This window comes from Bufo bufo, chromosome 2 (assembly GCF_905171765.1).
Source record: "Bufo bufo chromosome 2, aBufBuf1.1, whole genome shotgun sequence".
Lineage (NCBI taxonomy): Eukaryota > Metazoa > Chordata > Amphibia > Anura > Bufonidae > Bufo > Bufo bufo.
In genome coordinates, this window is record NC_053390.1 from 87,381,358 (window position 1) to 87,408,242 (window position 26,885).

The 26,885-nt window shown below is 46.7% G+C and overlaps 1 protein-coding gene across 3 annotated transcripts in view; it reads right to left on the reverse strand.

Moving 5' to 3' along the window:
* Positions 1-26,885, reverse strand: part of GHR (growth hormone receptor) — a 392,450-nt gene that overhangs the window by 330,243 nt on the left and 35,322 nt on the right. For all 3 annotated transcript variants that reach the window (XM_040421303.1, XM_040421302.1, XM_040421296.1), the window contains exon 2: positions 4,395-4,475. The gene's annotated coding sequence lies outside the window, so the exon portion shown is untranslated. The remainder of the gene's footprint in view (positions 1-4,394; positions 4,476-26,885) is intronic.

Consider the following 26,885-nt stretch of genomic DNA (forward strand, 5'->3'; position numbering starts at 1 on the left):
AGGGCTGCACGTAGACATGCTGCCCACAGAAGTTTGTGGAAAGTGGGGGGGGAGGAGTCCAGTGAGACAAAAGCAGAGAGACACACAGAAGCTTCTACAGCTAATAGTAAGTTATCTGTCTCATCCTTGGTGCTTTATTCACATCTATACTGCTCAGTCCTTCAATATATCCTGTATGGTGCTTCTGAGTGGATCTGAGTTGAGTGGGAGTTGGGGTGCAGAATCTCCTGTTTTCTCCATGCACTGGGTATGGGAGACATCACAGCAGCTAGTCTCCCTCCGTTAGCACAGGGAAAACTGAGAATAGAGATAGAGCCTGCAGAAGTTAAACCTGCTAAATTGCAGAATACATATTCTTCATGTACACACACATGGCAGTCACCTAAAAGGGTAGATGCACTTTAAGCAGGTTCAGAAGGTGTCACTGAGCTGTGTTGTATAATGAGACATTATGCTACTTTCTGATATACTTTGTGTTCCAAACCCTCACCATTCCTAAACTGTCTGTTTGCCATTGTCAATATCCCTGGGCTGAAAACCTGTACAGATCTAATACCTATCACTCATACCTGAGAGGTTGATACAACTGTGTCCAGACTAGACATTCCTACGTGAGGTAAATATGGCAGCAGCAATTATCTGCATTGTATCATTCTAAGGCCGTTTACTTTTCTGTTCTGATCCATCAGAAGTTATGTTGATTCGGCTGCTTTGCCAAATTTCACAAAGAAATTCAGAAGTGCATTTCTTTGTATGTAGCAGACACAATGAACATCATTGAACCCCTCAGATGCCGCGTTCATCGCTGATCGTGGCATCTGAGATTAACATTGAGGGCTTAATCCGGCAAAAAAATAAAATAAATCAACATATCCATTTGATCGCATAGAGGCCGCAAAGGCCATCTTGATTGAAGACACCAAACGAAATCTTGCGCAGTAATGTGATGACGTCATCACACTGGCTGGTGTGGTGATGTCACATGTCACCGAGCGCGAGATTTATCAATCAAAATGGCTGCGGCAGCCTCGTCATGCGCAAATAGATGAGCTGAGTATGTATTTTATTTTCTCCCCAGCTATTTCATGGAAAATTGATTCGTTACCACGAAACTGGAGGAAATTCAACTTCGCAGTAAATCTAATTTTTCCTGAAATTCGGATCGAAGTCAACGATAATCTGAAGAACAGGAAAAAAAAACAACAGATGCTCTATTTTGAGCATCCGTTATGCTCATTTTGTACCTATTTTTGTCAGTTCCATCTGATTCATTATTTTAGACTGGAGAAAAAGTCTTGAGAGGAGGAATTTTTCTCCCGTCAAAAATAACGGATCTCTGATGGAACGGACAAATACGGTTGCAAAATGACCATAACTGATGCTCAACAAAAAGGATTGTTTTTTCTTTCTGTTCTTCTGATTAGTGTTGTTCGCTCAACACTAATCAGAGGAATGCTTAGGCTCCTTTCACATTTCTGTCATGCTTTTTCTTTTTTCTGATCATAGTGCTGGATCCACCACACAACACCAACCGCGCTTGATACACCCCCCTGACTCATAATAAGGTTCGTTGGGTTCCGCCAGAGTCTGTCATTTCATCAAATATGATGGAATCTCTCTTGGCAGGATGAACACCGCCTTAGACCATTCTATGTCTAACAGCAACAGGTCCATTTGGGTTTTCAGCCGCTGAATATAAACAAAAATGTTAGAATCCCGAAATTTCCATATGGAGGGATCTTCATGGGATTTTGATCATCCCATGTTGTTAGGTGACAGTTTTTGCGGGAGATTTCCCGCCAAAAGTGGTGGTCAGGGTGGCTAAAATTAGCCATTGTCTCTGGGTAGAGGGCAAAGGTTTAGGGATTGGAGACTTAGGGCACCTATGGAGGGACGTTTCTGGGCAGATTAAATGTTGATGCCCAGCAACAGTTAGGGCATTAGGTGATGTGTGGTTGGGAGGGGGATCGATTTGTGTATATATTGCTGCGGCTGTTGGTGATTTTGCTGTCAGCCAAGCCGCAAGTGTGGAGCTGCACCCGCTCGCCCCTTTTTTAACTGTATTGTCACGGCTGCTTTATTAGAAGGAGGGGTAAAGTCGCTCACTGAAATGGTGAACGGATGAGTTTTATTCTGGTATTTAGGCCGAGCTTATGGCTGGTCCAATATGTGGTTATTAAGTTATATGGTTCATGGTTTTAATGTTCTAACTGGTTTAAGCTGTTCTTTAATAAAGCTGGTCGTGGCCAAATCTTTCCACCATATTAAGTGTCCACGTGTCTTATTTTATTTATGTCTTATGATATTTATGTTATTGACGGTGAAGGGATATTGCTTTATGCACTGATGTCTATGATCTATAATCCCATGTTTTCGTCTGCTGACAGAAACCAGAGATCCTGAAAATGGGAATGAGTTGCAAAGTTTATGAGAAAGTAACATAACTTGTCACAATACAGTCATTAAGCTTTACTTACATAATGTGTAGTTTTAAATAAAAATTCACTATGACAAGCTGTGATGCGACAATACCATATTTCCACTTCCCTGTAGTTCTATATTGTCGTGTGCTGTCATACAGTATCACTGAGCATCTTATCTTCCCTCTGTCTAGTAACATGCCTAAACCTGACCTTCCTATTTCCATGTACTGTCACCCTCATTCCATAACATCAGCCTTGGAGTTATATTTCACTCAGACTTCAATTTCTATAATCAGCTCCTTGTCAAGTTATGTCACCATCACTTAAAGAATATGTCCTACATCCATTATTTACTTACTACACTGACTCAAGTGAGGATTCTCTGGGGGATTCTCTTGGCTGAAATGTTAGTGAAGAGAGTTAGAGGAGATTCATTGAGATCACCAGAGGAGATGATTTTGATGGCCCAAATCTCCATCTATGCAGAACATGTACATGTCCACTTCCATCTTACTACAATCTTTGTTATCACTGTACACCCAGGACATATCTTCAGGTCAAGTTACATAGACCCTGACGGCAAGTGATTGGCTCCAATGGGGTATTTATTTGCTGTACTTCTGGGGCGACCACCAGAGCATCTTCTAGTATTCTGCTGGGCCAGTTCATTCGTACCATCTGCAAGGACGTACGGTATGTACCATTGGATGTCACCAGGGTTATGGCAGGTGGGATTACAGAGGTCAAAGTGGGTGGTACTCAAAATCAGAAAAGAAGCTACAGGTATATGAAAATCAGCAAAATTAAACGCCTTGGCATATAAAAGGAACTTAGACAACATTATTGTCCCTGTCACAGGGACCCAATATTTATAGATATACTTGACGTCGTCATATAAAACAACCCCAGAACATTTGAGCCACAGTCATCATACATGTCCATCCAAACTGCCAAGGAACATGAACAAGAACAAGAGCCAGAACGATGGCAGCCATGGTCTCACATAAAATTCACCAGGTCTAATCTTGTATTACCATAAAACAAATTTGGAAGATCTACATTTCTTAATGAGGCTATCCAACTTTAAACCTTTTTATCAGACTGTTTCAGAGTAGCCGGACCCACTGTGGGGTTCATACTTACCTGGCCCCTGCCACTGGGTTCTGGCTCCATCACTCCATGGCCATCTCTGCAGGCCCTGGGTCTTTTGTAATCAACATCCCATTAACTGGGCCACTCTTGATCACTGCATTCAATCACCCATGTGGTACATCACCGGGTAACACAACGCACAGGTAACAGGTCACCGCGGCAGCCACTGATTACCTGCGGCGGTCATGTGCGGCCCCATCAACAGGATGTTGATTCACACCAACCTGGGACATGCGGTGATGGTCATCGTCCAATGGTGTTGAAACCCAGAGATGGGGACCAGGTAAGTATGAATCCCCCGCAAATCGGCCACTCTGAAGGGGCCTGTTAAAAAAAGTTTAAAGTTGGATAATCCCTTTAAGGTCTTTAAAAGGAACCTGCCACCATGAAAATGCAGACCTATCTGCAGGCATCATGTTATAAGGAGATGCTGTGCAGATTGGCATTTAGTTCTGTGGGGAAAAGTCAATACAACTTCTTTCATTGAATTCCTGCTCTTTGTAAGCTAAGGAGTCCAGTGGGCAATCCTACTCAATGACCAACAGCTATTTCCCCATGCACACTTATACAGGAAGAATGTAAATCCCTAAGTAGGACCACCCACTGGACTCCTTAGCGGGGATTTCAATGAATGAAGTACAAGTTACATTGAAACTTTTCCCATAAACCTATATCTCGGTCTGCTCAGCTCTTCCTGCTCTATAACATGCTGCGTGCACAATGCCCCCCCCCCCCCCATGTTCATGGTGACAGTTCCTTAATAAATAATCCAGTGAAATCCCTGTCAAAAGTGCAACTGAAGGACATAACGGTACTTACCGCAGCCGGTTGCCGTGTCATAGGCTCTTGCCGTTGTCATTTATGTGAGTGCTTTAAGACAACTCCAAACCAGTGAATGCTCTGAAAAACAGGAATAACTGGGGTTAATTCACATACTTCACAAGCCATGGAAGAGAGATTTTTGAACAAATTTCCTGCCATTTACAACATAATAGTTTACAGTAAGTAGAACTGAACTACATTTCAAAGCAGAAGGTTTTACGCAGTTTTTATGTGACACGGCCTACAGATAATGTTGTGCAGACTTCAGTATAACGACTGTAGAAATGTAACACCAGTGAGCCCGGAGGAAATAATGCACCAAAATGATGGGGCATAATGCATATTATAACCATCAGCTTTAGGTTTGTCTACTACAGACCATAGACTTTAGGCTGAGTTCACATCAGCGTTTAGCCTTTCCGTTCTTCTGCTCCGTTATGGGAGCAGGAGAATGGAAAGGACGGATTGGGCACTTAACTGAGTGCCCCATAGCTTATAATGGGGTCCATTAGGGTTCCGCTCAGAGAAAGACTTTTGAAGCAGAGACAAAAGTACTACATGCATAACTTTTGTCTCCTCTTCAAAAATCTTCCTCGATGGGACCCGCAGGCTCCGCTGGGCTCAGTTATGTGCCAAATCCATCCTTTCCGTTCTCCTGTTCCTATAACGGAGCCTTACCAGTCACAAACTGATAATAATTGTTGAAGATAATCAGTATGAGTTCACACATGACGGAATTAGTGTGGATTTTCATTGTGGAATTGGCTCCGAAAGTCTGCGACAATTCATTGCATAATACTTGAGTATATGGTTTTGGACATGAAAATGATGCTGTAGATAGCCCACTGGGCAGACAGTGTTTCTGGGTCCTGTCTCCTGGCATATACAGTACAGACCAAAAGTTTGGACACACCTTCTCATTCAAAGAGTTTTCTTTATTTTCATGACTATGAAGGCATCAAAACTGAATTAACACATGTGGAATTATATACATAACAAACAAGTGTGAAACAACTGAAAATATGTCATATTCTAGGTTCTTCAAAGTAGCCACCTTTTGCTTTGATTACTGCTTTGCACACTCTTGGCATTCTCTTGATAAGCTTCAAGAGGTAGTCCCCTGAAATGGTCTTCCAACAGTCTTAATGGAGTTCCGAGAGATGCTTAGCACTTGTTGGCCCTTTTGCCTTCACTCTGCGGTCCAGTTCACCCCAAACCATCTTGATTGGATTCAGGTCCGGTGACTGTGGAGGCCAGGTCATCTGGCGCAGCACCCCATCACTCTCCTTCATGGTCAAATAGCCCTTACTTTCAAAGTTTTCCCAATTTTTCGGCTGACTGACTGACCTTTATTTCTTAAAGTAATGATGGCCACTCGTTTTTCTTTACTTAGCTGCTTTTTTCTTGCCATAATACAAATTCTAACAGTCTATTCAGTAGGACTATCAGCTGTGTATCCACCTGACTTCTCCTCAACGCAACTGATGGTCCCAACCCCATTTATAAGGCAAGAAATCCCACTTATTAAACCTGACAGGGCACACCTGTGAAGTGAAAACTATTTCAGGGGACTACCTCTTGAATCTCATCAAGAGAATGCCAAGAGTGTGCAAAGCAGTAATCAAAGCAAAAGGTGGCTACTTTGAAGAACCTAGAATATGACATATTTTCAGTTGTTTCACACTTGTTTGTTATGTATATAATTCCACATGTGTTAATTCATAGTTTTGATGCCTTCAGTGTGAATCTACAATTTTCATAGTCATGAAAATAAAGAAAACTCTTTGAATGAGAAGGTGTGTCCAAACTTTTGGTCTGTACTGTACATCAGCTGTTCTCATAGGGCTTCATTCACCGAATAGCGGCCAAACCAGTGTCATTTTACCCTCCACCAGGCTGCTATACATTTTTAAACTGTACAGGAACGCAAAAATCTGCACAGCAACCAAAGAGGAAGCGCAAGTGTCACGGGGTTCCGAAGGTGCACTCGGTCCCCCATTGCCCGCAGACCTGTTGCTTAGCTTTGGGAATGAGGATCTGTGTTTGACCTCATTGCCAGGGCGGCTTTACTAGCTGGGTGGCTCCCTGCTCCTAGTCTGCCTTGAGCGCCGAGCTGATCACTCGGTGCTCGACTGGTTGGTCTGTCGGTCATGTGACGCTGGCCACGTCACATGACCCTCACTCCCCACTATAAATACAGGCAGCCTGCTGGCTACAGGTTGCCTGTTAATTTCTAGGTTCCTGGCTATTTGTTGGACTGCTGAATACTTACCTGATCCTGTTCCCTGACCATCCTTTTGCCTGCTCCTCCTGTACTGCGCATCCGTCCTGGTATTGTGACCTCGGCTCCCACCTGACTACTCTCTTAGGACTCCTCTTGTACTTCTCTTCTCTCCTGGTATTTGACCCCGGCTTCTCCTCACCATTCTTTGCTTAATCCTTTGTACTGCGTAGCTCTCTTGGTTCTGACCCGGTCCGTTCATGTTCCGTATTTTGTCTTGTCTGTCTTCCCTGCACATATCCTAAGTTAGGGACTGTCGTCCAGTTGTCCCCTGTCATCAGGACTCGTGAGGCAAGTAGGCAGGGCCAGGGGTGAGGGTGGAGCGCAGTGGTCACTATCCTTCCCCCTGTGTGTGTGTGGACGTGACCGTTACAGCAAGTGTGCAAAACAGCCATCGCCTTTCCATGTACCCGGCGTCCTGTACCGCAATGGTGCTTTTAATAGTTATTTTTGAATAAAGAACATTTTTAGTGGTGAGTGCCACAATCATTTCTCTATATGTATGCCAGTGGTGTATGCTGGATGGGCAGAAATGATTTTGATGAAAGTATAAAGGCACATTTATTAAGACTGGCGTTTTAGACTCCAGTCTTAATAAGGCCCTGCACTGGCGGTGGATCTGCCGACGTTATGAAGAGGTGCAAATTTCCTAGCTGTCTTACATTTAGACCATTTTCTGGCGTAGAAAATGGTAAATGAGACGGACCTGCCAGACCATCCCCTTACCCGCCCACACCATGACCACTTTTTTAGACCTGACGTGAGCAGGGAAAAGTCACAGATTGCGGCACAAAGGTCCTTTGCGCCGCAATATGCGCCAGAAATACACCTAATAAAAGTGGAGAGGTAGAGTATGGTCCCACTTATCCTTCCTATCTTATAGCCTAGAGGTGTGACGTACAGTAGTATTGGCCCTTCTGCCCTCTGTATTTCAAAGCCTAAAGGTGTATGTATTCATGAGGATTGAGAAAGAGAATTGTGATCAAGAGCAATTGATTTCATTTAGAATTGGGAAAGTAATTGGTTCAGCATTTCCATTCAGAATGCATTAGAATGCAAACTGATCCGTTTTGGACCGCTTGTGAGAGCCCTGAACGGATCTCACAAATGGAAAGCCAAAAAGCGAGTGTGAAAGTAGACTAAGGCTACTTTTACACTCGCGTTTTGGCTTTCCGTTTGTGAGATCTGCCATGGGCTCTTACAAGCGGTCCAAAACAGATCAATTTTGCCCTAATGCATTCTGAATGGAAAAGGATCCACTCAGAATGCATCAGTTTGCCTCCGATCAGTCTCCATTCCGCTCTAGAGGTGGACACCAAAACGCTGCCTGCAGCGTTTTACTGTCTGCTTGACGAAACTGAGCCAAACAGATCCGTCCTGGCACACAATGTAAGTCAATGGGGACGGATCTGTTTTCTCTGACACAATCTGGCACAATAGAAAACTAATCCGTCCCCCATTAACTTTCAATGGAGTTCATGATGGATCCGTCTTGTCTATGTTACAGATAATACAAACGGATCCGTTCATGACGGATGCATGCGGTTGTATTATTGTAACGGATCCATTTTTGCAGATCCATGACGGATCTGCCCAAAACGCTAGTGTGAAAGTAGCCTAAAAGATAGGGAGGGTAGGTTAGCCAATACTACACAGTCACACCTCTAGGCTATAAGGAAGGGTGAGCGGGCTAATACTGTAGCTGGCCAGTTAAGACCTGTCCTAGGTTGCTAATTTAGCTTATATGTTTATACAGCTAGACCTGCCAATAACCTTAATACAGTTCCTATGTTTGTGTGTTAAAGACAAAAGGAAAAGTTATTTACAATGACTTTGTGTTTGGATGTTATATATTGTGTTCACAGAAGCAGAAAATATAATATGCCTTTAAGATTCATTATATGGTATGGATGTGAGGTAAGCTCAATGACACAGCAGAAACAACAGAACGCATAGAGTTAAACTATTGTTGCTGGGCAGGAGTCTTGAACAATCACAGCCAGCCTCACACAAAGCAAGAGTTTTGACCAATCACAGCCAGCCTCACACACAGCCTGTGTGGGAAATCCCCCTAGCAGGAGCTGCTAGAATTATTACACCAGATGAGAAAAGCTGAACAGACATTCACTCCACTAAGAGCTTTGGAAGCAGAGAGGCCAAAATAGGTATTTAAAACAGTTATATAATGTTCCTACTGTTAATATAGTGATTAGAACTGTATACTGAACCAGTTATATGTGTGTTTACTTACAGATCCACCAATTGCAAACTACAAAGTTCCCAATCCAAATTTAAAATCCATATTGCAATCCAAATTGCATACAACCATACCAGACCATACTCAACCAATCTGCAAATAGTTACTGCATACTGCAAATTGCAACCAAATTCAGCAAGTGAACTATTAGTTAGACCTCAGATATACCTCTCAGAAAGATCATAAAGTGCTTAAATAACTTAAAGTGAGAGTACAGATACTCAAGAGAGAAATATATCCACCATTTTATGTTGAATGACAAGATTGAACAGTTAGTACATTTTGTGATACTTTATTCAACACGTGTTATATACATGGACTATCTGCTGCGGAGGCGGCAGTGTTATATATGAAGAAAAGTTGAAGTTAATAAAGAAGTTATTTCAAGCATTTGGTGTGCTCTTTAAACCTACTGTTTCCATAGAACGGCGCTAGAGGAATTACAGAGTAATAGACAGTCTGGTTAGACTAAAAGTCAGATATATCAACATTCTTCTAATGCCACAGCGCAAAAGGCACTTCATAGTGCTGCGCCTGCCACAAATACTGCAGTCACACCTTTAGGCTATAAGGAAGGGTGATCGGGCTAATACTTCACGGCCACACCTTCAGTCTATGAGTTAGGAAGGACCGGTGGGCCAATACTCCACGTTACACCTTTAGATTACAACATTGTGAGGGTAGGCTGGCCAATACTCCACCACTACCATTAAGAAGAGCATTTGTACCACTACCCAAACCTTATCTGATCCTCTCTGCCCTCCAATTAACATGCTGTAGCCCACACAATCTAGAGCACTGTCATTAAATGTGTAGAACCTGAAGGCTGGTCTGAGTGTAAATGTAGAAGTATAGTAGTATAGTATGTAGTATTGTAGTATAAAATGGAAACAAGGCGTGCAGTGTAGCGCTAATTAACCATAATGACAGAGCTTTTTCAGCATGATCACAAAGCTCTGCAGACATTGACACTAATTGCTCTCATGTGAAGTTCTCTCTCACATATGTTCATGTACGGATTCCTGTATGGCTGCCAAAAGCTTCACACAATGCTGGCAGGTAACTGTGAGAATGGAGACTCCAAGGACTATGGCTTATCACTGCAATTGCAGGAAAGTGGTGCCTACAGGGTATATGTATGTTTAGTGACATCACTGTACTCTGTGACAGAGTTTGCCTGTGTTTCTTTCTACGACTGAACGTTTTGATTATAATAACCGGTGCCAGATGCCAGATTTCTACATCCTGGGGGCTATTTATTCAACCCTATATTGTATTCAGGATGTATTGTATTGTATGTACAAATTTACATCCATGAAATCACTGGGATTATGCATAATAGTTAGAGGTTACTTTTTGTATTATAGCTCAGTTTTAAAAATGCTGCAAGAAAGTATAAAAGATAAAAAATATATATAAATAATCTTCACTGTGTAGATACTGAGGCCGACATTCCTCATTTTAAATCTAGCATTGAGGTTATCTGGTTGCTATGGATATATTGCCTAACAACCACAGTCCTTTCAATGGAGTTATCATACAGCACTCGCCTAGCAAGCTATTAGTCTCCGTTAAACTGCCCATGAACGGAGAGTAAGGGCTCATGCCCGCGAACGTGCCCTGTTTTGTAGTCTGCAAATTGCGGCTCCGCAAATCATGGATGCACCCGTGTGTTCCGCAATTTGCGTAACGGAACGGGCAGCCCATTATAGAAATGCCTATTCTTGTCCACAAAACAGACAAAAATAGGAAATGATCTATAATTTTTGCGGGGCCACGGAATGGAGCAACGGATGCAGACAGCACGCGGCTGTCACGCTTCGGTGTGGGAGGGAAACACCACACTGAGCAAGGAAGGAAGAAACAGGGAATCAGGCCTGAGAACTAGGGAAGGAAGATGGACACCTCCTAGTGAAAACCCTAACCAAAATCGTGACTGACTACCAGTATGAACAGACCCCAAAGGTAGGTGAGTTCATACGCAGGAATACCTAGAGTCCTATCCAGCCCTATAGGACCCTGGTACTAATGGCAGGGACAAGACTACCTGTTCCTCCAAAAGGAAGGACAAACAGGAGTCTACTTCAGGCCTAAGGCTACTTTCAAACTAGCGTTTTGGCTTTCCGTTTGTGAGATCCGTTCAGGGCTCTCACAAGCGGTCCAAAACGGATCAGTTTGTATTCTAACGCATTCTGAATGGAAAAAGATCCGCTCAGAATGCATCAGTTCAGTCTCCATTCCGCTTTGGAGAAGGACACCAAAATGAGTTTTGGTGACCATCTGATGAAACTGAGCCAAACGGATCCGTCCTGGCACACAATGTAAGTCAAAGGGGACGGATCCGTTTTCACTGACACAATCTGGCACAATAGAAAATGGATCCGTCCTCCATTGACTTTCAATGGTGTTCAAGATGGATCCGTCTTGGCTATGTTAAAGCGTTTCTGTCATGGGTAAAATCGTTATGTAGCTGATGTGCTAATGTCAGCAGTACATAACAGTATGTTTGTTAACTCTCTGCCTGCCGCCTTTCTCTTAAAAAACAGACTTTTATAATATGCTAATGAAGCCTCTTGGTGCTATGAGGGCGTTGCTGCAGCACCTAGAGGCTCGGTCTACTCGCCTTTTGGCACGCCCACGTCCACTTGATTGACATCTTTCTTCTCCACATCGTCTTCATAATCAAGCGCCTGCTCCGTCCCGTATAATATTCGCGCAGGCACAGTGAGTGAAGGACGCTCGGCTGCTGCCAGCTTCCTCACTGCGCCGATTACATCACAAGCCTCCCCGGCAGGCCTGCCTGGCAGCAGCCGAGTGTCCTTCAATCACTGCGCCTGTACCGAATACTAAACGGGATGGTGCAGGCGCGGTATTATGAGGACGATGCAGAGAAGAAGGACGTCAATCAAGTGGACTTGGGCGTGCCAAAAGGAGAGTAGACCGAACCTGCAGCAACGCCCTCATAGCACCTAGAGGCTTCATTAGCATATTATAAAAGTCTGTTTTTTAAGAGAACGGCGGCAGGTAGGGTCTTAACAAACATACTGTTATGTACTGCTGACATTAGCACATTTTTCACATGACAGAAACTCTTTAAAGATAATACAAACTGATCAGTTCTGAACGGATGCAGACAGTTGTATTATCTGAACGGATCTGTCTGCGAGTGTGAAAGTAGCCTAATACAAACAATAGGGAAATGCAACACACAGAACCCAAATACAAAAAGGGAAAGGAAAGACGTAACTTCAAAGAGGCTATGGAAGCACCAGGAATTCAGCCGAGATCCAACCACAACAATCCACAGGCACAGAAGCTATAAACAGCACAGCATAGTGGGAGAAGCAACTATAAATAAGGAAGGTTAAATGACCACGTAAGCAACACCTGGAGGCAAGGGGTGTGGCCATTACCAGAAACTACACAGACACCTATTGATCCACAAGGAAAACCTGTCAGAAATAAAAAATAAAAAAAGTTGTTTTATAAGAATTAAAAAAAAGTGTCAAGTGTAAAAAAAGGTCACCTTTCCCCTCAACTCATTTGCTTTTGAAAAAATCTATTAAAAACAGACATATTAAGCATTGCCGCATCCATATCGACTGTCTCTATAAAAAATATCACATAAGATGCTGATTAAAATGCTGCCAGACCAGTCATGTTTTGGTCACATCGACTCACAAAAAACATAATATAGAGCGATCAAAAAGTCACATGTACCCCAAAATAGTACGAATTAAAACGTCAAATCATCCCACAAAAAATAAGCCTTAACACAAGAAAATCGACAGAATATTAAAAAACAATGGCACTCTGAAAATGGTGACACAAAAACAGGATTTTTTTAAATGCTTTGCAAAAATGGCAACAATTTTTAAAAAAGTATATAAAATTGGTATGTCTGAACTGACAAGTAGAATAAAGATAACATCATTTTTCCCACACGAGGCACACTGCAATAACAAAACCGAAAAAGCAATGGCGAAATTGCTGCCTTTTCTTTATCCAGCTTTCCAAAAAGCGAAATAAAAAGTGATCAAGAAGTCATATGTAGCCCAAAATAGAACCCTTGGTAATGGCAACTCATCCCACCAATCTGATCTGGACAGAAGCGAAATATTGTTGTCTAAACTATGTTAACTCCACTGTCTGAATGCTTCGCTCCTTACAAAAGAGGCAATTCATTAAACTGCCGCCTCCGTTAAGAACACAATTTGTCTTCATTTACACAACTAGGCTTAATTTTATATTTTGTCTTTAACAGATAACCTAGTTTTAACATATCATGAAAGTTAGTGAAAACCAGGCTTCAAGTCACACACTGAGCAGGATGTTGAGTTTTTCTGTTTGTACATTTTTAGGATGTGCAGTTCCAGGAACATTTTCTCTTAGGCCTCTTGCACACGACCGTATGGCTTTTTCAGTATTTTGCGGTCCATAAAAAACGGATCCGCCAAAAATATGGATGACGTCCGTGTGCATTCCATTTTTTGCGGAACGGAACAGCTATCCTACTATCCTTGTCTGTTATGCGGACAATAATAGGACATGTTCTATCTTTGAATGGAATGGAAAAACAAAAATAGGGAAACGGAAGGCATACGGATTACCTTCCATTTTTTTTGCGGATCCATTGAAATGAATGGTTCCATATACGGTCCGTGTACGGAATGCAAAAAACAGAACGTAAACGGAAAAAAAACGTTCGTGTGCAAGAGGCCTTAACGTGTAAGCCCGCTTAAAGCGCATCTATCAGAAGATTTGTACCTATGACACTGGCTGACCTGTTACATGTGCGCTTGGCAGCTGAAGGCATCTGTATTGGTCCCGTGTTCATACGTACCTGTGTAACACCCAAGAGTTGTGTTACTACACGCCTCTACCCCGCTACTATCTTCTAAGAGCCTTTACCTTGTCATCTGATGTAATTTATATTATGTCTTCATAAATGTGCATCTAAAACCATGTTAAACACAATTGTTTCTGTAATTTTCCAGGTTCACCAGCAGGTGGCAGCAATGCATTGGCCAGGTACAAGTCCTAGTTTAGTGAAACTAGGCTGGAATGGATTATTCCAGCTTAGCTCCCCCTCTGTGAGCGAAGTGGGCTGTTCCAAAATCCTGCAGCATTGGTGGAGAAGGAAGTTAGAGTTAGTGTAGCCCACCCCCTGCTAGGGGTAGGGTGTGTGTAGGAGATCCCCTGCATAGGGAAGACAGCAAGGATCTTGTCTCGGCTAAGACCTGATCACATACCCAGCTGAGCATGCTGCGGTATTTTCTCTGGCCAAAAAACATTCCGTTCCAGAACTGAAGACATCCTGATTAGAGTTGAGCGAACACCTGGATGTTTGGGTTCGAGAAGTTCGGCCGAACTTCCCGGAAATGTTCGGGTTCGGGATCCGAACCCGATCCGAACTTCGTCCCGAACCCGAACTCCATTGAAGTCAATGGGGACCCGAACTTTTGGGCACTAAAAAGGCTGTAAAACAGCCCAGGAAAGAGCTAGAGGGCTGCAAAAGGCAGCAACATGTAGGTAAATCCCCTGCAAACAAATGTGGATAGGGAAATGAATTAAAATTAAAATTAAAAAAATAAAAATGAACCAATATCAATTGGACAGAGGTCCCATAGCAGAGAATCTGGCTTCACGTCAGCAGAGAATCAGTCTCTTCATGCCATAGCAAAGAATCTGGCTTCATGTCAGAAGAGAAACAGTCTCTTCATGCCATAGCAGAGAATCTGGCTTCATGTCAGCGCAGAATCAGTCTTCATGTCATAGCAGAGAATCAGGCTTCACGTCACCCACCACTGGAACAGGCCACTGTCACACATTTAGGCCCCGGCACCCAGACAGAGGAGAGCAGTCCCGTAACAGAGAATCTGGCCTTATGTCAGCGCAGAATCTGTCTTCATGTCATAGCAGAGAATCAGGCTTCACGTCACCCACCACTGGAACAGGCCACTGTCACACATTTAAGCCCCGGCACCTAGACAGAGGAGAGCGGTCCCGTAACAGAGAATCTGGCCTTATGTCAGCGCAGAATCTGTCTTCATGTCATAGCAGAGAATCAGGCATCACGTCACCCACCACTGGAACAGGCCACTGTCACACATTTAGGCCCAGGCACCCAGGCAGAGGAGAGAGGTCCCGTAACAGAGAATCTGGCCTTATGTCAGCGCAGAATCTGTCTTCATCTCATAGCAGACAATCAGGCATCACGTCACCCACCACTGGAACAGGCCACTGTCACACATTTAGGCCCAGGCACCCAGGCAGAGGAGAGAGGTCCCGTAACAGAGAATCTGGCCTTATGTCAGCGCAGAATCTGTCTTCATGTCATAGCAGAGAATCAGGCTTCACGTCACCCACCACTGGAACAGGCCACTGTCACACATTTGGGCCCAGGCAGAGGAGAGAGGTCCCGTAACAGAGAATCTGGCCTTATGTCAGCGCAGAATCTGTCTTCATGTCATAGCAGAGAATCAGGCTTCACGTCACCCACCACTGGAACAGGCCACTGTCACACATTTAGGCCCCGGCACCCAGACAGAGGAGAGCGGTCCCGTAACAGAGAATCTGGCCTTATGTCAGCGCAGAATCTGTATTCATGTCATACCAGAGAATCAGGCTTCACGTCACCCACCACTGGAACAGGCCACTGTCACACATTTAGGCCCAGGCACCCAGGCAGAGGAGAGAGGTCCCGTAACAGAGAATCTGGCCTTATGTCAGCGCAGAATCTATATTCATGTCATAGCAGAGAATCAGGCTTCACGTCACCCACCACTGGAACAGGCCACTGTCACACATTTAGGCCCCGGTAACCCAGGCAGAGGAGAGCGGTCCCGTAACAGAGAATCTGGCCTTATGTCAGCGCAGAATCTGTATTCATGTCATAGCAGAGAATCAGGCTTCACGTCACCCACCACTGGAACAGGCCACTGTCACACATTTAGGCCCAGGCACCCAGGCAGAGGAGAGAGGTCCCGTAACAGAGAATCTGGCCTTATGTCAGCGCAGAATCTGTCTTCATGTCATAGCAGAGAATCAGGCTTCACGTCAGCCACCACTGGAACAGGCCACTGTCACACATTTAGGCCCCGGCACCCAGACAGAGGAGAGCGGTCCCGTAACAGAGAATCTGGCCTTATGTCAGCGCAGAATCTGTATTCATGTCATAGCAGAGAATCAGGCTTCACGTCACCCACCACTGGAACAGGCCACTGTCACACATTTAGGCCCCGGCACCCAGGCAGAGGAGAGAGGTCCCGTAACAGAGAATCTGGCCTTATGTCAGCGCAGAATCTGTATTCATGTCATAGCAGAGAATCAGGCTTCACGTCACCCACCACTGGAACAGGCCACTGTCACACATTTAGGCCCCGGCACCCAGACAGAGGAGAGCGGTCCCGTAACAGAGAATCTGGCCTTATGTCAGCGCAGAATCTGTATTCATGTCATAGCAGAGAATCAGGCTTCACGTCACCCACCACTGGAACAGGCCACTGTCACACATTTAGGCCCAGGCACCCAGGCAGAGGAGAGAGGTCCCGTAACAGAGAATCTGGCCTTATGCCAGCGCAGAATCTGTCTTCATGTCATAGCAGAGAATCAGGCTTCACGTCACCCACCACTGGAACAGGCCACTGTCACACATTTAGGCCCCGGCACCCAGACAGAGGAGCGCGGTCCCGTAACAGAGAATCTGGCTATATGTCAGCGCAGAATCTGTATTCATGTCATAGCAGAGAATCAGGCTTCACGTCACCCACCACTGGAACAGGCCACTGTCACACATTTAGGCCCAGGCACCCAGGCAGAGGAGAGAGGTCCCGTAACAGAGAATCTGGCCTTATGTCAGCGCAGAATCTGTATTCATGTCATAGCAGAGAATCAGGCTTCACGTCACCCACCACTGGAACAGGCCACTGTCACACATTTAGGCCCCGGAACCCAGGCAGAGGAGAGCGGTCCCGTAACAGAGAATCTGGCCTTATGTCAGCGCAGAATCTGTATTCATGTCATAGCAGAGAATCAGGCTTCACGTCACCCACCACTGGAACAGGCCACTGTCACACATTTAGGCCCAGGCACCCAGGCAGAGGAGAGAGGTCCCGTAACAGAGAATCTGGCCTTATGTCAGCGCAGAATCTGTCTTCATCTCATAGCAGACAATCAGGCATCACGTCACCCACCACTGGAACAGGCCACTGTCACACATTTAGGCCCAGGCACCCAGGCAGAGGAGAGAGGTCCCGTAACAGAGAATCTGGCCTTATGTCAGCGCAGAATCTGTCTTCATGTCATAGCAGAGAATCAGGCTTCACGTCACCCACCACTGGAACAGGCCACTGTCACACATTTGGGCCCAGGCAGAGGAGAGAGGTCCCGTAACAGAGAATCTGGCCTTATGTCAGCGCAGAATCTGTCTTCATGTCATAGCAGAGAATCAGGCTTCACGTCACCCACCACTGGAACAGGCCACTGTCACACATTTAGGCCCCGGCACCCAGACAGAGGAGAGCGGTCCCGTAACAGAGAATCTGGCCTTATGTCAGCGCAGAATCTGTATTCATGTCATAGCAGAGAATCAGGCTTCACGTCACCCACCACTGGAACAGGCCACTGTCACACATTTAGGCCCAGGCACCCAGGCAGAGGAGAGAGGTCCCGTAACAGAGAATCTGGCCTTATGTCAGCGCAGAATCTATATTCATGTCATAGCAGAGAATCAGGCTTCACGTCACCCACCACTGGAACAGGCCACTGTCACACATTTAGGCCCCGGTAACCCAGGCAGAGGAGAGCGGTCCCGTAATAGAGAATCTGGCCTTATGTCAGCGCAGAATCTGTATTCATGTCATAGCAGAGAATCAGGCTTCACGTCACCCACCACTGGAACAGGCCACTGTCACACATTTAGGCCCAGGCACCCAGGCAGAGGAGAGAGGTCCCGTAACAGAGAATCTGGCCTTATGTCAGCGCAGAATCTGTCTTCATGTCATAGCAGAGAATCAGGCTTCACGTCAGCCACCACTGGAACAGGCCACTGTCACACATTTAGGCCCCGGCACCCAGACAGAGGAGAGCGGTCCCGTAACAGAGAATCTGGCCTTATGTCAGCGCAGAATCTGTATTCATGTCATAGCAGAGAATCAGGCTTCACGTCACCCACCACTGGAACAGGCCACTGTCACACATTTAGGCCCCGGCACCCAGGCAGAGGAGAGAGGTCCCGTAACAGAGAATCTGGCCTTATGTCAGCGCAGAATCTGTATTCATGTCATAGCAGAGAATCAGGCTTCACGTCACCCACCACTGGAACAGGCCACTGTCACACATTTAGGCCCCGGCACCCAGACAGAGGAGAGCGGTCCCGTAACAGAGAATCTGGCCTTATGTCAGCGCAGAATCTGTATTCATGTCATAGCAGAGAATCAGGCTTCACGTCACCCACCACTGGAACAGGCCACTGTCACACATTTAGGCCCAGGCACCCAGGCAGAGGAGAGAGGTCCCGTAACAGAGAATCTGGCCTTATGCCAGCGCAGAATCTGTCTTCATGTCATAGCAGAGAATCAGGCTTCACGTCACCCACCACTGGAACAGGCCACTGTCACACATTTAGGCCCCGGCACCCAGACAGAGGAGCGCGGTCCCGTAACAGAGAATCTGGCTATATGTCAGCGCAGAATCTGTATTCATGTCATAGCAGAGAATCAGGCTTCACGTCACCCACCACTGGAACAGGCCACTGTCACACATTTAGGCCCAGGCACCCAGGCAGAGGAGAGAGGTCCCGTAACAGAGAATCTGGCCTTATGTCAGCGCAGAATCTGTATTCATGTCATAGCAGAGAATCAGGCTTCACGTCACCCACCACTGGAACAGGCCACTGTCACACATTTAGGCCCCGGAACCCAGGCAGAGGAGAGCGGTCCCGTAACAGAGAATCTGGCCTTATGTCAGCGCAGAATCTGTATTCATGTCATAGCAGAGAATCAGGCTTCACGTCACCCACCACTGGAACAGGCCACTGTCACACATTTAGGCCCAGGCACCCAGGCAGAGGAGAGAGGTCCCGTAACAGAGAATCTGGCCTTATGTCAGCGCAGAATCTGTATTCATGTCATAGCAGAGAATCAGGCTTCACGTCACCCACCACTGGAACAGGCCACTGTCACACATTTAGGCCCCGGCACCCTGACAGAGGAGAGCGGTCCCGTAACAGAGAATCTGGCCTTATGTCAGCGCAGAATCTGTCTTCATGTCATAGCAGAGAATCAGGCTTCACGTCAGCCACCACTGGAACAGGCCACTGTCACACATTTAGGACCAGGCACCCAGGCAGAGGAGAGTGGTCCCGTAACAGAGAATCTGGCCTCATGTCAGCGCAGAATCTGTATTCATGTCATAGCAGAAAATCAGGCTTCACGTCACCCACCACTGGAACAGGCCACTGTCACACATTTAGGCCCCGGCACCCAGACAGAGGAGAGGTTCATTCAACTTTGGGTTGCCCCGCAATATAATGGTAAAATGAAATTAAAAATAGTATTGAATGAGGAAGTGCCCTGGAGTAGAATAATATATTGTTAAGGGGAGGTAGTTAATATCTAATCTGCACAAGGGATGGACAGGTCCTGTGGGATCCATGCCTGGTTCATTTTTATGAACGTCAGCTTGTCCACATTGGCTGTAGACAGGCGGCTGCGTTTGTCTGTAATGACGACCCCTGCCGTGCTGAATACACGTTCAGACAAAACGCTGGCCGCCAGGCAGGCCAGCACCTCCAAGGCATAAAAGGCTAGCTCTGGCCACATGGACAATTTGGAGACCCAGAAGTTGAATGGGGCCGAACCATCAGTCAGTACGTGGAGGGGTGTGCACAGGTACTGTTCCACCATGTTAGTGAAATGTTGGTGCACTTAGCTGTGGCGTGTTGACAAAACTTTTCCACATCTCTGCCATGCTAACCCTGCCCTCAGAGGAGCTGGGCGTGACACAGCTGCGTTGGCGACCTCTTGCTCCTCCTCTGCCTTCGCCTTGGGCTTCCACTGGTTCCCCTGTGACATTTGGGAATGCTCTCAGTAGCGCGTCTACCAACGTGCGCTTGTACTCGCGCATGTTCCTATCACGCTCCAGTGTAGGAAGTAAGGTGGGCACATTGTCTTTGTACCGGGGATCCAGCAGGGTGGCAACCCAGTAGTCCGCACACGTTAAAATGTGGGCAACTCTGCTGTCGTTGCGCAGGCACTGCAGCATGTAGTCGCTCATGTGTGCCAGGCTGCCCAGAGGTAAGGACAAGCTGTCCTCTGTGGGAGGCGTATCGTCATCGTCCTGTGTTTCCCCCCAGCCACGCACCAGTGATGGGCCCGAGCTGCTTTGGGTGCCACCCCGCTGTGAACATGCTTCATCCTCATCCTCCTCCACCTCCTCCTCATCCTCGTCCTCCTCGTCCTCCAGTAGTAGGCCCTGTCTGACCACATTTGTACTTCGAAGAGACTGGCCTGAAAGTGCTAAAAATGACCCCTCTTCCTCCTCTTCCTCCTGGGCCACCTCCTCTTCCATCATCGCCCTAAGTGTTTTCTCAAGGAGACATAGAAGTGGTATTGTAACGCTGATAACGGCGTCATCGCCACTGGCCATGTTGGTGGAGTACTCGAAACAGCGCAACAGGGCACACAGGTCTCGCATGGAGGCCCAGTTATTGGTGGTGAAGTGGGTCTGATCCGCAGTGCGACTGACCCGTGCGTGCTGCAGCTGAAACTCCACTATGGCCTGCTGCTGCTCGCACAGTCTGTCCAGCATATGCAAGGTGGAGTTCCACCTGGTGGGCACGTCGCATATGAGGCGGTGAGCGGGAAGGCCGAAGTTACGCTGTAGCGCAGACAGGCGAGCAGCGGCAGGGTGTGAACGCCGGAAGCGCGAACAGACGGCCCGCACTTTATGCAGCAGCTCTGACATGTCGGGGTAGTTGCGAATGAACTTCTGCACCACCAAATTCAGCACATGCGCCAGGCAAGGGATGTGCGTCAAACCGGCTAGTCCCAGAGCTGCAACGAGATTTCGCCCATTATCGCACACCACCAGGCCGGGCTTGAGGCTCACCGGCAGCAACCACTCGTCGGTCTGTTGTTCTATACCCCGCCACAACTCCTGTGCGGTGTGGGGCCTGTCCCCCAAACATATGAGTTTCAGAATGGCCTGCTGACGTTTACCCCGTGCTGTGCTGAAGTTAGTGGTGAAGGTGTGTGGCTGACTGGATGAGCAGGTGGAAAAAGAGGAGGAGGAAGCTGAGTAGGAGGAGGAGGAGACAGGAGGCAAAGAATGTTGCCCTGCGATCCTTGGCGGCGGAAGGACGTGCGCCAAATAGCTCTCCGCCCGGGGCCCAGCCGCCACTACATTTACCCAGTGTGCAGTTAGGGAGATATAGCGTCCCTGGCCGTGCTTACTGGTCCACGTATCTGTGGTTAGGTGGACCTTGCCACAGATGGCGTTGCGCAGTGCACACTTGATTTTATCGGACACTTGTTTGTGCAGGGAAGGCACGGCTCTCTTGGAGAAGTAGTGGCGGCTGGGAACAACATACTGTGGGACAGCAAGTGACATGAGCTGTTTGAAGCTGTGTGTGTCCACCAGCCTAAATGACAGCATTTCATAGGCCAGTAGTTTAGAAATGCTGGCATTCAGGGCCAGGGATCGAGGGTGGCTAGGTGAGAATTTACGCTTTCTCTCAAATGTTTGTGAGATGGAGAGCTGAACGCTGCCGTGTGACATGGTTGAGATGCTTGGTGACGCAGGTGGTGGTGTTGGTGGTACATCCCATGTTTGCTGGGCGGCAGGTGCCAACGTTCCTCCAGAGGCGGAGGAAGAGGCCGAGGCGGCGGCAGCAGCAGCAGAAGAGGCCGAGGCGGCGGCAGCAGCAGAATAGGCCGAGGCGGCAGCAGCAGAAGAGGTAGCAGGGGGAGCCTGAGTGACTTCCTTGTTTTTAAGGTGTTTACTCCACTGCAGTTCATGCTTTGCATGCAGGTGCCTGGTCATGCAGGTTGTGCTAAGGTTCAGAACGTTAATTCCTCGCTTCAGGCTCTGATGGCACAGCGTGCAAACCACTCGGGTCTTGTCGTCAGCACATTGTTTGAAGAAGTGCCATGCCAGGGAACTCCTTGAAGCTGCCTTTGGGGTGCTCGGTCCCAGATGGCGGCGGTCAGTAGCAGGCGGAGTCTCTTGGCGGCGGGTGTTCTGATTTTGCCCACTGCTCCCTCTTTTGCTACGCTGTTGGCTCGGTCTCACCACTGCCTCTTCCTCCGAACTGTGAAAGTCAGTGGCACGACCTTCATTCCATGTGGGGTCTAGGACCTCATCGTCCCTTGCATCGTCTTCCACCCAGTCTTGATCCCTGACCTCCTGTTCAGTCTGCACACTGCAGAAAGACGCAGCAGTTGGCACCTGTGTTTCGTCATCATCAGAGACGTGCTGAGGTGGTATTCCCATGTCCTCATCATCAGGAAAAATAAGTGGTTGTGCGTTAGTACATTCTATCTCTTCCACCCCTGGGGAAGGGCTAGGTGGATGCCCTTGGGAAACCCTGGCAGCAGAGTCTTCAAACAGCATAAGAGACTGCTGCATAACTTGAGGCTCAGACAGTTTCCCTGATATGCATGGGGGTGATGTGACAGACCGATGGGCTTGGTTTGCATGCGCCATCTGTGCGCTTTCTGCAGAAGACTGGGTGGGAGATAATGTGAACGTGCTGGATCCCCTGTCGGCCACCCAATTGACTAATGCCTGTACCTGCTCAGGCCTTACCATCCTTAGAACGGCATTGGGCCCCACCAAATATCGCTGTAAATTCTGCTGGCTACTGGGACCTGAGGTAGTTGGTTCACTAGGACGTGTGGCTGTGGCAGAACGGCCACGTCCTCTCCCAGCACCAGAGGGTCCACTAACACCACCACGACCATGTCCACGTCCGCGTCCCTTATTAGATGTTTTCCTCATTGTTCCCGTTCACCACAATTTTGAGAATGGCAAATTTGGGAATGCTTTTTCAACCCAGAACAAAAAGTCTGCTTTGACGGTCACTACAAATAACTTGACCAGCTAAAACTGTGCAGATTTGGTTGAATAGAGATGTGAGACCTGTTTTTTTTTTGCGCTGTGTGACAGTTATAGGTTTAATCACAGAATGACACTTCTATCAGCATGCTAGCGTGTGTCTTAGGTTTTTCTGAATGACACTATCAATAACTTCAATGTAAGATTTTCTTTTTGGGATAGATTTCATGTAGGCCTGAAATACCACAAACTAATTATTTTCAGAATGGCAAATTTGGGAATGCTTTTTCAACCCAGAACAAAAAGTCTGCTTTGACGGTCACTACAAATAACTTGACCAGCTAAAACTGTGCAGATTTGGTTGAATAGAGATGTGAGACCTGTTTTTTTTTGCGCTGTGTGACAGTTATAGGTTTAATCACAGAATGACACTTCTATCAGCACGCTAGCGTGTGTCTTAGGTTTTTCTGAATGACACTATCAATAACTTCAATGTAAGATTTTCTTTTTGGGATAGATTTCAAGTAGGCCTCAAATACCACAAACTAGTTATTTTCAGAATGGCAAATTTGGGAATGCTTTTTCAACCCAGAACAAAAAGTCTGCTTTGACGGTCACTACAAATAACTTGACCAGCTAAAACTGTGCAGATTTGGTTGAATAGAGATGTGAGACCTGTTTTTTTTTGCGCTGTGTGACAGTTATAGGTTTAATCACAGAATGACACTTCTATCAGCACGCTAGCGTGTGTCTTAGGTTTTTCTGAATGACACTATCAATAACTTCAATGTAAGATTTTCTTTTTGGGATAGATTTCAAGTAGGCCTCAAATACCACAAACTAGTTATTTTCAGAATGGCAAATTTGGGAATGCTTTTTCAACCCAGAACAAAAAGTCTGCTTTGACGGTCACTACAAATAACTTGACCAGCTAAAACTGTGCAGATTTGGTTGAATAGAAATGTCAGGTCTATTTTTTAGGCGCTGGGTGACAGGCTCAACTTGCCCCTGATGTAATATATGGCCAAAAAATAACCACACTGTTGATGGTTAAATGCACTTGGGTGACACAGGCTCAGCCTGCAGCTGATGTAGTATATGGCCAAAAAATAATCAGACTGTTGATGGTTAAATGCACTTGGGTGAAACAGGCTCAGCCTGCAGCTGATGTAGTATATGGCCAAAAAATAACCAGACTGTTGATGGTTAAATGCACTTCGGTGACACAGGCTCAGCCTGCAGCTGATGTAGGATATAGCACAAAATAACCACACTATCGATGGTTAAATACACTTGGTGATAGCTCGTGCTGGCGCACCACAAGTCACAAAATGGCCGCCGATCACCCCAGAAAAAAAGTGATCTAAAAACGCTCTGGGCAGCCTCAAAAAAGTGAGCAAGTCAATAATAGCACTTCAATGATCCACAGCTGCAGATCGATCACAGAATGAAGTCTTTTGGAGGAGTTAATCTGCCTAATCTCGCCCTAACGTCGCAGCTGCAACCTCTCCCTATGCTTGAATCAGCAGAGTGACGTGCAGCGCTACGTGACCCAAGCTTATATAGAGGCTGGGTCACATGCTGCACTGGCCAATCACAGCCATGCCAATAGTAGGCAAGGCTGTGATGGCCTCTTGGGGCAAGTAGTATGACGCTTGTTGATTGGCTGCTTTGCAGCCTTTCAAAAAGCGCCAAGAAAGCGCCGAACACCGAACCCGAACCCGGACTTTTACGAAAATGTTCGGGTTCGGGTCCGTGTCACGGACACCCCAAAATTCGGTACGAACCCGAACTATACAGTTCGGGTTCGCTCATCCCTAATCCTGATGCATCCTGAACGGATTTCTCTCCATTCAGAATGCATGGGGATAATCCTGATCAGGATTCTTCCGGCATAGAGCCCCAACGACGGAACTCTATGCCGGAACAGAACAACGCAAGTGTAAAAGAGCCCTAAGACCTGATCACATACCCAGCTGAGCTCCTTCAGCCTCAGCTGGATGAAAAGAAGCAGAAACTACAACCTCCAGAGTTACAGGAAGAAAGCATCCCCTGAGAAACCATCTGAGAGTAAGTCCAGAGACCTAGGAGAAGCCATTCCTCCTCAGCTAGTCTGTCCCCATACAGCAGAAATTATAGAAAAGTGCAGAAGATTAGTTCCTGCCACAATTACAGAGCTACCAAGCAGACGACTTATCCTGCAAGTTCACATTTAAAGTGCAGAAGTATTTATTCCTGCCAATCCTTGCCAAAACCTGCTGGGACCAAGAGACCAAAGCTGTATACTGCTTGGATACAAGTTATGTTCAGTAAAGAAACGTTTGAACTTCATCTAAAGGTCTGGACATCATTTCTGCTGCAAAATTCCTCTCTTACTCCTACTATCACTTCACTCAAATTTATTGCAAGTGAGCCAGGAGTCCAGCCGTACCAAGGTAGGAGACACCATTGACACAATTATCAGCACCCTATACAGACATTGTAGGCCATTACATCACTCTGGCATTCCTAATCTGGGACGTGCGTTATAACACCTTGGAAGGGCCCTGGGATAGTACCCTGCGCATGCTGCAATTGGCGTCACAAACAAATACAGACTATTAGCCACCCGTACCCTGGCCCACTGCATAAGTGGCGTCAGCGTACCCGTTCCTGATCACTGCACCTGCGTGCCTGCATTGCTGAGAAAAATGATGTATTAATATATGCAGATGAGCCTTTAGGAGGCTCTGCTCTCTCTGCAATTGTTGCGTCCTCTCCACTTTGATTGACAGGGCCAAGTGTGATGACATTTTTACTGCCTGTCCCTGTCTGCTACTATTACACCCCATATATCTAGAGAGTAGAAGACGGGACAGACGGGTTGGGTCAGACTACGCAAGGCTTGTTTGTATTCAGTCACCATGGAGAAACATAGATCTGCATAAAACTGTATGAACAAAAAGGTGACATTTTTTTTTTTATCAAGGCTATTTGACAAATTCCTCTTTGTTTGTCAGATGCTTTGCAGATGGTTACAAAGGTCGGCTTAGCCTTTCAGTCTGACCAAGGACAATGTCTACTGTGTGCGTAGTTTAGCACAATTCACGGCAAAATTATCTTCTTTTTCAGCTGCATCACAGCATCCCCTGGTAACACAGCAGCACAACAACCCGCGTGATTACAAATTCCGTGCATTGTACCGCCATACTTCAGGTTTAGTAACGGTTGTATTAAGCCTCATTCACACGTCAGTGTTTCACGGACGTGTGCTGTACGTGTTCTCCACGGACAGCACACGTCCCCATTCAGTGGGTCTGTGTTTTCAGCACGGATGCATGCTGTATTTTGTCAGTGTTCACGGATCCATCACGTCCATTATAGTCTATGCCATCCGCGTTGCACCCATGTTTCACGGATCATGAGGCTCCATTCACACGTCCGCAAAATGGGTCCGCATCCGTTCCGCAATTTTACGGAACGGGTGCGGACCCATTCATTCTCTATGGGGACGGAATGGATGTGGACAGCACACAGTGTGCTGTCCGCATCCGCATTTGCGGTGCGCGGCCCCGATCTTTGGGTCCGCAGCTCCGCAAAAAGATAGAGCATGTCCTATTCTTGCGGACAAGAATAGGCATTTCTATGGGGGTGCCGGGCTGGGGTGTTGCGGACCCGCAATTTGCGGGTGTACGCAACACACCGCGGACGTGTGAATGCAGCCTTAGTAAGAGATGCTTTGAAAATAGTTTTTCAGCTGTTCATGGTCAGTGAAACACAGATGCAACACGGACAGCAAAAAACGGACACACAGACCCAACACGGATCCTTCACGGATGCATCACTGACCACCTGCTTACGGATTTGAGCACGGACGTGTGAATGAGGCTTTAGGCATCATGCACACGGCTGT